This window comes from Astyanax mexicanus, chromosome 10 (genome assembly GCF_023375975.1).
Source record: "Astyanax mexicanus isolate ESR-SI-001 chromosome 10, AstMex3_surface, whole genome shotgun sequence".
Classification (NCBI taxonomy): Eukaryota; Metazoa; Chordata; class Actinopteri; order Characiformes; family Acestrorhamphidae; genus Astyanax; species Astyanax mexicanus.
In genome coordinates, this window is record NC_064417.1 from 15,291,113 (window position 1) to 15,303,012 (window position 11,900).

Sequence of the window (11,900 nt, forward strand, 5' to 3'; positions counted from 1 at the left end):
TGCCTAGCAACCACTTAGCAACCACCTGGAAAACGTTAGCAACTGCCTAGCAACCACTGAGCAACCACCTGGAAAACGTTAGCAACTGCCTAGCAACCACTTAGCAACTGCCTAGCAACCACCTGGAATACGTTAGCAACTGCCTAGCAACCACTTAGCAACCACCTGGAAAACGTTAGCAACTGCCTAGCAACAACTTAGCAACTGCCTAGCAACCACCTGGAAAACGTTAGCAACTGCCTAGCAACCACTTAGCAACCACCTGGAAAACGTTAGCAACTGCCTAGCAACCACTTAGCAACTGCCTAGCAACCACTTGGAAAACGTTAGCAACTGCCTAGCAACCACTTAGCAACTGCCTAGCAACCACCTGGAAAACGTTAGCAACTGCCTAGCAACCACTTAGCAACCACCTGGAAAACGTTAGCAACTGCCTAGCAACCACTTAGCAGCTGCCTAGCAACCACCTGGAATATGTTAGCAACTACCTAGCAACCACTTAGCAACCACCTGGAAAATGTTAGCAACTGCCTAGCAACCACTTAGCAACACCTTAGCAACCACCTGGAAAACGTTAGAAACAGCCTAGCAACAGCTTAGCAACCACTTTAGAAACGATAGCAACTGCCTAGCAACCACTTAGCAACACCTTAGCAACCACTAGGAAAACGTTAGCAACTGCCTAGCAACCACTTAGCAACCACTTTAGAAATTATAGCAACTGCCTAGCAACCAGTTAGCAACAACTTAGCAACCACCTGGAAAACGTTAGCAACTGCCTAGCAACCACTTAGCAACACCTTAGCAACCACCTGGAAAACGTTAGCAACTGCCTAGCAACCACTTAGCAACCACTTTAGAAATTATAGCAACTGCCTAGCAACCAGTTAGCAACACCTTAGCAACCACCAGGAAAACGTTAGAAACAGCCTAGCAACAGCTTAGCAACCACTTTAGAAACGATAGCAACTGCCTAGCAACCACTTAGCAACACCTTAGCAACCACTAGGAAAACATTAGCAACTGCCTAGCAACCACTTAGCAACCACTTTAGAAATTATAGCAACTGCCTAGCAACCAGTTAGCAACACCTTAGCAACCACCTGGAAAACGTTAGCAACTGCCTAGCAACCACTTAGCAACCACTTTAGAAATTATAGCAACTGCCTAGCAACCACTTAGCAACACCTTAGCAACCACCAGGAAAACGTTAGAAACAGCCTAGCAACAGCTTAGCAACCACATTAGAAACGATAGCAACTGCCTAACAACCACTTAGCAACACCTTAGCAACCACTAGGAAAACGTAAGCAACTGTTTAGCAACCGCCTTGCAACCACTTAGCAACCATGTGTAATACATTAGCAAATAACTATCAACCACTGAGCAACAGCTTAGCAACCACCTGTAAGACGTTAGCAACTGCCTAGCAACCACTTTCAAGATTTTAGCATTTATCCAAATGTTTTTAGATTTCAGGGTTTAACCAAACATTTTTAGTTTTCAGCGTTTAACCGCACATTTTTAGATTTCAACGTTTAACCAAACGTTTTTAGATTTCCGTGTTTTTGGCATTTAGCGTTTAGCAACCATTTTAACTTTTTAACGTTAATAGCGTTCTTTTCCAAGCCAACTTAAAGTTCGTTCACGAACTTTACCTTTTCTAGTTATTATTATTATTCCGCGCTCAAAATTTAATCACTATCTCCTCCTAGGGCTTTTGACGTAGAACCACGAAACTTTGCAGTATCGTAGGACCCATACCCGAATAGGTTGCTTGTGCTTTTTTAAGCGATACATCGTACGGTTTTCGTAAAAACTTCGTAAACGTACGCTTTTTTTTCCCATAGGAAATGAATGGGGGACAACTTTGAACGTTTGTGTAGGTAACAATTTTTGACATACAAAGACAAAAATCGGACGGTCTATAGAACTTACCGCATTCTTTCCGAAAATTTTAACGTTTCGACGATACGTCGTACGGTTTTCGTACAAATATCGTACGAAGTTTTCCCATAGAAATGAATGGGGGGCCCAGAGTTCCATCTCACACACGAGCAGCTCTGCGCACGGAACCCCTTCTCTCCCCTGCTCCTCCAGTACTGTGAGTGTATGGAGGAGCTGCTGTATGGAGCAGCTATCAGTCAAAAGTTTGGACACCCCGGCACCCCAGCCAGGGCTTAGCAACCACCTAATAACTGCTTAGCAACCACCTTAGCAACCACCTGGAAAACGTTAGCAACTGCCTAGCAACCACTTAGCAACACCTTAGCAACCACCTGGAAAACGTTAGCAACTGCCTAGCAACCACTTAGCAACTGCCTAGCAACCACTTGGAAAACATTAGCAACTGCCTAGCAACCACCTGGAAAACGTTAGCAACTGCCTAGCAACAACTTAGCAACTGCCTAGCAACCACCTGGAAAATGTTAGCAACTGCCTAGCAACCACTTAGCAACCACCTGGAAAATGTTAGCAACTGCCTAGCAACCACTTAGCAACTGCCTAGCAACCACTTGGAAAACGTTAGCAACTGCCTAGCAACCACTTAGCAACTGCCTAGCAACCACCTGGAAAACGTTAGCAACTGCCTAGCAACCACTTAGCAACCACCTGGAAAACGTTAGCAACTGCCTAGCAACCACTTAGCAACTGCCTAGCAACCACTTGGAAAACGTTAGCAACTGCCTAGCAACTGCCTAGCAACTGCCTAGCAACCACCTGGAATACGTTAGCAACTGCATAGCAACCACTTAGCAACCACCTGGAAAACGTTAGCAACTGCCTAGCAACCACTGAGCAACCACCTGGAAAATGTTAGCAACTGCCTAGCAACCACTTAGCAACTGCCTAGCAACCACCTGGAATACGTTAGCAACTGCCTAGCAACCACTTAGCAACCACCTGGAAAACGTTAGCAACTGCCTAGCAACCACTTAGCAACTGCCTAGCAACCACCTGGAAAACGTTAGCAACTGCCTAGCAACCACTTAGCAACCACCTGGAAAACGTTAGCAACTGCCTAGCAACCACTTAGCAACTGCCTAGCAACCACTTGGAAAACGTTAGCAACTGCCTAGCAACCACTTAGCAACTGCCTAGCAACCACCTGGAAAACGTTAGCAACTGCCTAGCAACCACTTAGCAACCACCTGGAAAACGTTAGCAACTGCCTAGCAACCACTTAGCAACTGCCTAGCAACCACTTGGAAAACGTTAGCAACTGCCTAGCAACCACTTAGCAACTGCCTAGCAACCACCTGGAATACGTTAGCAACTGCATAGCAACCACTTAGCAACCACCTGGAAAACGTTAGCAACTGCCTAGCAACCACTGAGCAACCACCTGGAAAATGTTAGCAACTGCCTAGCAACCACTTAGCAACTGCCTAGCAACCACCTGGAATACGTTAGCAACTGCCTAGCAACCACTTAGCAACCACCTGGAAAACGTTAGCAACTGCCTAGCAACCACTTAGCAACTGCCTAGCAACCACCTGGAAAACGTTAGCAACTGCCTAGCAACCACTTAGCAACCACCTGGAAAACGTTAGCAACTGCCTAGCAACCACTTAGCAACTGCCTAGCAACCACTTGGAAAACGTTAGCAACTGCCTAGCAACCACCCTGATAGCAGACTACTCCGATCCGGATCCGTTTTACCTCCGGCAGATCCGCGCTACAGTCAGGTCTGTTTAGTGGATCTGGTCCGGCTTCACTCCGGGTTCGGGTTATGACTGTGACTCACGTTCAGATCCGTTTTACTGACGGTAAATCCGCATAACAGTCCGTCTCATTTCACGCCTTCCATATGACTTCAGCACGGAGTCAGATACCAGATGTGAGTTCAGTGTCAGTTCAGTGTCGTTTTGCGGATCCGGGCCGCATCGGCGGAGCGGCACAGGAGCGGGAGAAATTCAAACTCAGCACGAGGACCAACTGACATCTGCTGAATCTGCGCTTCAGGTGAGTTAACTAGCTAACTAGCTATCAGCGTCATTTAATTACATTTATTGCTCATTTTTAATCTTGTATATGCTAAAGTTGATTTATCACGTGTATGTTGGATAATATCAATTGTTTTTTTTGTGTATTTAATGTTAATTGTTGTCAATTTGTAGGCAAAATTGACAAAAAGCTTCAGTTAACGATACCAGTTAGTTATGCTAGTATTAGCTAGTATAACTAGCTAAGCTAACCAGGCTAACTAGCTGAAATAAACGCTGTTAACTCATTTTGCTCGAGTAACACACCTTTTTTTTATTAAAATAAACAACTTTAGTTATTCTTAGAACCTTAAATAGTTGTGTTTGGGCTTAATTAAAATAAAGCTCGTCAGACGTTTTCCTGCTCCACCTTAAATCGTGCAGCAATGGCTTACTGACATTGACATATTCAAGCACTGTTTAAGGTGGAGTGGGAAATACAAAGAAGCTGGCCAAAAGTAAAAAAAAAAAAAGTAATTATAAATTTTATAATTTGTTATAAACACAACTAAGTTACTGTCAATAAAAATATGAGGCTGCATTTAACTTATTTTCCAGCATAAACTTTTCCATTCCACCTTAAATTTATTCTCGTTGTGGCGCACGAAGGAGCTGGCCAGTGTCCATATCAGCAAAATGTGAATCTTTAGAATAATAATTGGGTAACATTTGCTAGCCTAAATCAGCATATGTGTAGTAATATTAAACAATATCTGTTCTGATTTCAACTTAAAAACACCTGTTCAAAGTTACTACAATATATTAATTATATGCATTTGCTTAGTAGGGCTGCTGAGGGCTGGAGACCTGAGATAAGGTGAGATACAATTATTTTAGCTAATAAAATGTATGTTTACAGGTTGGATCCACCTAATGAATTTTATGTTTAATATTATGGTAGTCTTGTTTGTTATACAACATATATTATGTTAATAGTTTATTATTAACTAACATGTTTTATGTCGCTAACACACTGCTAAGTCAAACTAACTTGTTTATTATAATATTGTGTTGTATTGCAGTACATTTTTAACATTGGGGGAATATAATAAAAAAGGGCATATTAAGCTAGCTAATTCCAACTGCATTTTAAATTATAAGGGATTTCTACCAGCTTTAATTACTATTAATTTTGTTTTGTTTGTTTTTTAGGTGTAATCATTTACCCATCAAATCACCTAACAAGGTAATTAATTCTATTTTCCAGCAGTTCTGTAATTAATTTTGACTTTAAGTCTGTTGATACACGTTTGATTTGATATGTTTGCTCTTAATGTAGCATTTATCCACTTTCTTATTTTAATTGTTTGTTGTGCCACTGCACTAAAAACTTTAAGGGACACTGTAAAATTTTCTTGATTAATTTATATAAATTTTTAAAGAAGTAAATTTACAACCATAAAAATTAGTGTTCCACTCCATTGAGCTGTAATATACAGAATAAAAGTCCTCTCATGTCTGATCTGGGCTCCACTGTGTTAAAACAAGGCTATGTAAGTATTTGCGTGCCCTGCTATCAGAACTTTCTCAGCCTCGTTTCAACACCGTGGAGGTCAGATCAGACATGAGAGGAATATTATTCAGTGTATTACACCTCAATGGAGTGAAACAGTGATTTTGAAGTTCAGAATAGCTTTTAAGTTTGTGTTTTGTTTTCTGTCTGCGCTTGCTGCATCTCCCCCTCGCAGGATCAGCCTGGATCCTAACAGTACTTGATGCACTGAGCAGTGACATTATACATAGAGTAGTTAAGGTAAGAAATATACATTTCTTTCCTTTTAAAACATTTGTGTTGTTACGTATAATAACAATTACATCAGGCGTTATCAGATTGAGGTTCAAATTATCAAATCAAATTGTTGGCGGGGACCATTTAAAAAATCACTGGATATTGGTGTCCGTGCTAACTCTATACCCTTGAGTAAAGTAACCAAGTACTAATACTTCATTACTTTTCATCCCTTTGCTTTATCTTAAATGATTGCCACCTTTTGAACTAAAATAATTCCTAATCAGTTGTCTATTCCTGACTAGAAAACTAAAAATAACAGTTTTAAATGTTTTGCATTTTTTTAAGCTGGAGAGAACTACTGCAGGATTTCTCCAGACTCACTGTAATTACACATGGTCACCATGACACACTAAATAGGACAGGGGTGTTTTTCCTGAAAGTGATCAATCTTAGCGAATAACAAACAAACTAACGCATGACGTGAGAAAAGAACGAGCCAGTTCTTCAAGTGTTTCCCATAGAGCTTTGCAAAAAGTTCAAAGAGCGTCTTTGTTGACTCCTCCCCTTTGCAATTCCTGTAAATCCTGTATTTCCTTGGGAATTCCATATAAGTGTGTGTATGGTGCAGTAACAACTGGGTTACAGAATGCACAGACTTGGAGTCTGCACACTTGCTAAGACCGTGACCATCACCAGTTGTCTGCAGGAAACCACCTGTAGCATAAAATCAGTGGGCAGTTAGGTGGTACATGGTGGAACTCTGTGGAACTGAGTTGACCTAGAGGCACACATATATACAGTGAGGAAAATGAACACCCTGCGACTTTGCAAGTTCTCTCACTTATAAATCATTGAGGGGTCTGAAATTTTCATCTTTGGTGCATGTCCACCGTGAGAGACATAATAAAAATCCGGAAATCACAATTTATGATTTTTTTTAAATAATTTATTTAATTTACAACTTTCTCAGCAGGATTTGGTATCCGCAAAATGGTTCGAGGTCCTCAGCCCTCGCCTCCCCCAGCACAGAGGAAAACTACCAAGGGCGGTACTCTCATTATAGGAGATTCAATTGTTAGACATTTAAAAGTATCTAAGAGTAATGGCACAATTTCATGTCTTCCAGATGCTTGCATGCTGGTAGTCGGCAAGCGGCTCCCTGGGGCGCATTGCCAAAGCAGGAACCCCGGCACCATCGCCCTCCATGTGGGGATGAGCTTTCGGGAGCGACCGGCCCCGTTCCACAGAGACAGGCTTCTCTCTGTGAACATCGAGGCGGTGCTACGCTGAGACTGACTGTCTCTACCCAGTCACACCAGCCAAGTAGGTTTGTTTGCTGGTATTTCTGCTTGTACTATTTGTATGTCAATTCTTCATAATAGTGTAAATAAAACACGTTATCAAAATAGCTGGAAAATCTGTTTTAACAACTCCATTAGAATTAATACAAACTCGTCTGTCCTCCTGAGTTACAGCAACAACCACATTAAATCGGGGCTGTTAAATATAAGATCGCTGGCACCTAAACAGTTACTGTAGGTTAAATTATCATTGACAATGCACTCTCTATGAGACATGGGTTAAAACTGATGGATATTTAGCTCTAAATGAGTCCACTCCCCCCAGGTTCTAGCTATTTCATCTACCCATGCAGGACTGGTCAGGGTGGTGGTGTAGTCATCAGTTATAGGAATAAATCAAAATACAGAGTTTGAAGCTAAGTCATTTGAACTGTTTAACCTTATAGTCGCAGGCCCATCTACTGCCACCAAAACCCAACATTCATTCCTGCTGATAACTATGTACCGTCCTCCAGGACCATATGCAAAATTCACTAAGAAATTCAGTATATTTTTTAGCTGCAGTAGCTCTCAACTCTGACAGAGTTATCATTGTTGGTGACTTTAATATCTATTTTGAAAAGAAACAGGGCCCACTGAGAATAGCATTTAAATCAATTTTGGATGCATTAGCCTTCAATGAGAATGTAATGGGCCCACCTACTGATGTACTGACTCAACTTTTTTTTCATTTGGTGATCGTTTTGGCTATGTTGCAGCCAGGGGAATGCATTTTTGCAGAAAACCTGCTTTTTCATTAAATTTTTGAAATCTAATGTCTTTTACTCTCACGTCATTCATACTCTCTGGACGCATTTTGCACTCTCTGGACATGTTCATGGCAAAAATGTACACACACCTACAAACTGCTCTTAAATCAATATTCAATATTGTTTTGCTTTTTTTCATAAATCAGGATTTTAACCATTTAAATAACTGTTTAATAATTTTATACAGTAATTACAGTGAGATAAAAAAATGTGTTTTCAATGGAAGTCAATGGGGCATTTTTGGCCACGAAGGTGTTCAGAGGGAGTATTTGACACTACATAAAAAAATTCTACCAATGCCCCATACATCTAATATTTATTATATGAGAAATAGTACAACTTTTGTGGGGGTTTTTAATGAATAATTAATCATGAATGTAATTAAACTGTCAATTAAAGGGTTAAAATCCTGGAATGTATTAAATATTTGATAATTTTGATCTGGGCTCGATTTGATTAAGTGATTTATGAAAAAATAGCAAAAAAAATGTATATGAGTATTTTATTGCTGATTTTGTGCATGTACATTTTTGGCAACAAAGGTGTCCAGAGGGTGCAAAATTTAAATCTGGCACTATGTAAAAAAATAATAATGCAATCAAATCAATTTTGTTGCTAATCTTTTACATGTCCAAGACTCTAATAGTCACCAATGCCTCATTTGTCTGCTGTTTGTTTTGTGGAATATAATTTTTGTGTTTTTTTTTTGCCAAAATACAACAATAGTTAAAATATTTAAACTGTCATTTAAAGGGTTAAAATCCTGAAAATTATTTAATGTTTGGTAGTTTTGGGTAGAACGGAAGTTGATTAAGTGATTTTATGAAAAAAAGTTTATTTATGTAAAAAAAATATATATTGATGTATAATGATTTAAGAGCATTTTTTAGGTGCTTGTACATTTTTACCACAAATGTGTCCAGAGGGTGCAAAATTTGAAGGGGGCTTGAGGGTTAACCTGAACATTTATCACCTGGCCGCTTTATTAGCAAAAACACAATTACAACTGCAACAACAAATGCATTTATCAAAAACCGCTGACTTATATTCTATTGTAAATAAAATACAATATAATTTTAAGTACGAGTTAACAAAGTTCTTAGCCTTACAAAGCTTTTGGGAAATGCACCCCAAAGCTATAAGTGCACTTTTTATTTATCTTTCTTTTAATTTTGGGTGCATAATTCCAGTAAAATGGTAATTATTTATTATGTGAAATGGTATAAATGAAAATTAGCTAGCCCCTATTAAATACAGCTGTGACATTTATATATCTTTTAGAAATTTGGTCAAATGAAAAACACTTGTCATTTTAGTACGCTATATTCATTTCTAGCCACTTCTTTTCTGCTGTTTCTGAAATAAAATATTTTTTTATTTTGTCTTTTTTATAGGCTGCACTGTAGTGGTGTTAAGTGTCCAAGAATGCTCTCATCAGTGGAGGCACAGCTGGCTGCAAAAAACGTCTGTGTCTGCATGTTTATATTATGTGAATTAAAAATGGTTTTATTATTAAAATAATTGTATTAATGCCTGTTGATATATAAATTGTTTAATTGAAATCAAATTTTATTTAAGTAGCTTAATTAAGTATTGCATTTATAACTGATGGTATTTTATTTAATTAGCTTAAGTATTGCATTTATAAGTGATGGTATTTTATTTTAATTAGCTTAAGTATTGCATTTATAAGTGATGGTATTTTATTTTAATTAGCTTAAGTATTGCATTTATAAGTGATGGTATTTTATTGAATTAGCTTAATTAATATTGCATTTATAAGTGATATTTTATATAATTAGCTTATTTAAGTATTGCATTTATAAGTGATGGTATTTTATTTAATTAGCTTAATTAAGTATTGCATTTATAACTGATGGTACTTTCATTAATTAGCTTAATTAAGTATTGCATATATAAGTTATGGTATTTTATTTAATTAACTTAACTAAGTATTGCATTTATAATTATTGTATTTCATTTAGCTAACCTAATTAAGGATTGCATTTACAACTAATGTTTTTTTTTATTATATTATTTAAATATTGCATTTGTAATTTAATGTACTGTATTAAACTCTTTTAATTTATCAATGTAAAAAAGAAGTCAAATAGCTTAGTGCTCTTTCTTTACTACTTTTATTTTGAAATATGTCATTATAATCATTAATAAGTAGGCTGGGGAACGTGAAAAGGCCGTGGCTTGGCCGTAGCTAATACGGAACTAATCCGGGGCTGATCCAGATCTGGTCCAGATCTGTAACGGACCTGTTCCAGCGAGTGTAACGGTAAGCGGATCCGGCGCGGATCCGGCCCATATTCGGTCTAAAGGAACACCTGAAACGCTTGGTCTGGACTGGTGCGGGCCCAGTATCTTTTTGACTCCGTAAAACGGATCCGTGACGGTTTTGGCCCGTTGTGCATCTGGACCCCGGCCCAGAACCGTTTTACGGATCCGGCGAGGAACTTGTGATAGACTCGGCCCGGATCCGGCCAGAATGCTTTTTGCTATCTGGGCACTTAGCAACTGCCTAGCAACCACCTGGAAAACGTTAGCAACTGCCTAGCAACCACTTAGCAACCACCTGGAAAACGTTAGCAACTGCCTAGCAACCACTTAGCAGCTGCCTAGCAACCACCTGGAATATGTTAGCAACCACCTAGCAACCACTTAGCAACCACCTGGAAAACGTTAGCAACTGCCTAGCAACCACTTAGCAACCACTTTAGAAAATATAGCAACTGCCTAGCAACCAGTTAGCAACACCTTAGCAACCACCTGGAAAACGTTAGAAACAGCCTAGCAACAGCTTAGCAACCACTTTAGAAACGATAGCAACTGCCTAGCAACCACTTAGCAACACCTTAGCAACCACTAGGAAAACATTAGCAACTGCCTAGCAACCACTTAGCAACTACCTTAGAAATTATAGCAACTGCCTAGCAACCAGTTAGCAACAACTTAGCAACCACCAGGAAAACGTTAGCAACTGCCTAGCAACCACTTAGCAACACCTTAGCAACCACCTGGAAAACGTTAGCAACTGCCTAGCAACCACTTAGCAACCACTTTAGAAATTATAGCAACTGCCTAGCAACCAGTTAGCAACACCTTAGCAACCACCAGGAAAACGTTAGAAACAGCCTAGCAACAGCTTAGCAACCACTTTAGAAACGATAGCAACTGCCTAGCAACCACTTAGCAACACCTTAGCAACCACTAGGAAAACATTAGCAACTGCCTAGCAACCACTTAGCAACTACCTTAGAAATTATAGCAACTGCCTAGCAACCAGTTAGCAACACCTTAGCAACCACCAGGAAAACGTTAGAAACAGCCTAGCAACAGCTTAGCAACCACATTAGAAACGATAGCAACTGCCTAACAACCACTTAGCAACACCTTAGCAACCACTAGGAAAACGTAAGCAACTGTTTAGCAACCGCCTTGCAACCACTTAGCAACCATGTGTAATACATTAGCAAATAACTATCAACCACTGAGCAACAGCTTAGCAACCACCTGTAAGACGTTAGCAACTGCCTAGCAACCACTTTCAAGATTTTAGCATTTATCCAAATGTTTTTAGATTTCAGGGTTTAACCACACATTTTTAGATTTCAACGTTTAACCAAACGTTTTAGATTTCCGTGTTTTTGGCATTTAGCGTTTAGCAACCATTTTAACTTTTTAACGTTATTAGCGTTCTTTTCCAAGCCAACTTAAAGTTCGTTCACAAACTTTACCTTTTCTAGTTATTATTATTATTATTATTATTATTATTCTCGCAACAAAATTTAAAACACTACTCCTCCTACAGCTTTTGACGTAGAATCACGAAATTTTGCAGTATCGTAGAACCTATACCCGATTAGGTTGCTTGTGCTTTTTGAAGCGATACATCGTACGGTTTTCGTAAAAACTTCGTAAACGTACGCATTTTTTTCCCATAGGAATGAATGGGGCGAAATTTTAAACGTCCGTAACCGCCACAATTTTTGACATACAAATACAAAAATCGGACGGTCTATAGAACTTACCGCGTTCGTTCCGAAAATGTAAACGTTTTGAC

At 39.1% G+C, this 11,900-nt stretch overlaps 1 long non-coding RNA gene across 9 annotated transcripts in view; it reads left to right on the forward strand.

Moving 5' to 3' along the window:
* The window catches only part of LOC111193344 (uncharacterized), a 28,711-nt gene extending 19,357 nt beyond the window's left edge, over positions 1-9,354 (forward strand). For 2 of the 9 annotated variants that reach the window (XR_007441054.1, XR_007441051.1), the window contains 4 exons: positions 5,139-5,172; positions 5,675-5,739; positions 6,689-7,041; positions 9,223-9,354. This is a non-coding gene — a long non-coding RNA (uncharacterized LOC111193344). Of the gene's footprint in view, positions 1-3,626; positions 3,967-4,773; positions 4,804-5,138; positions 5,173-5,674; positions 5,740-6,688; positions 7,042-9,222 lie in introns of those variants that run through there. The other 7 variants (XR_007441057.1, XR_007441052.1, XR_007441056.1 and 4 more) reach the window with 5 other exon arrangements.
* The last annotated feature ends 2,546 nt before the right edge of the window (positions 9,355-11,900 follow it).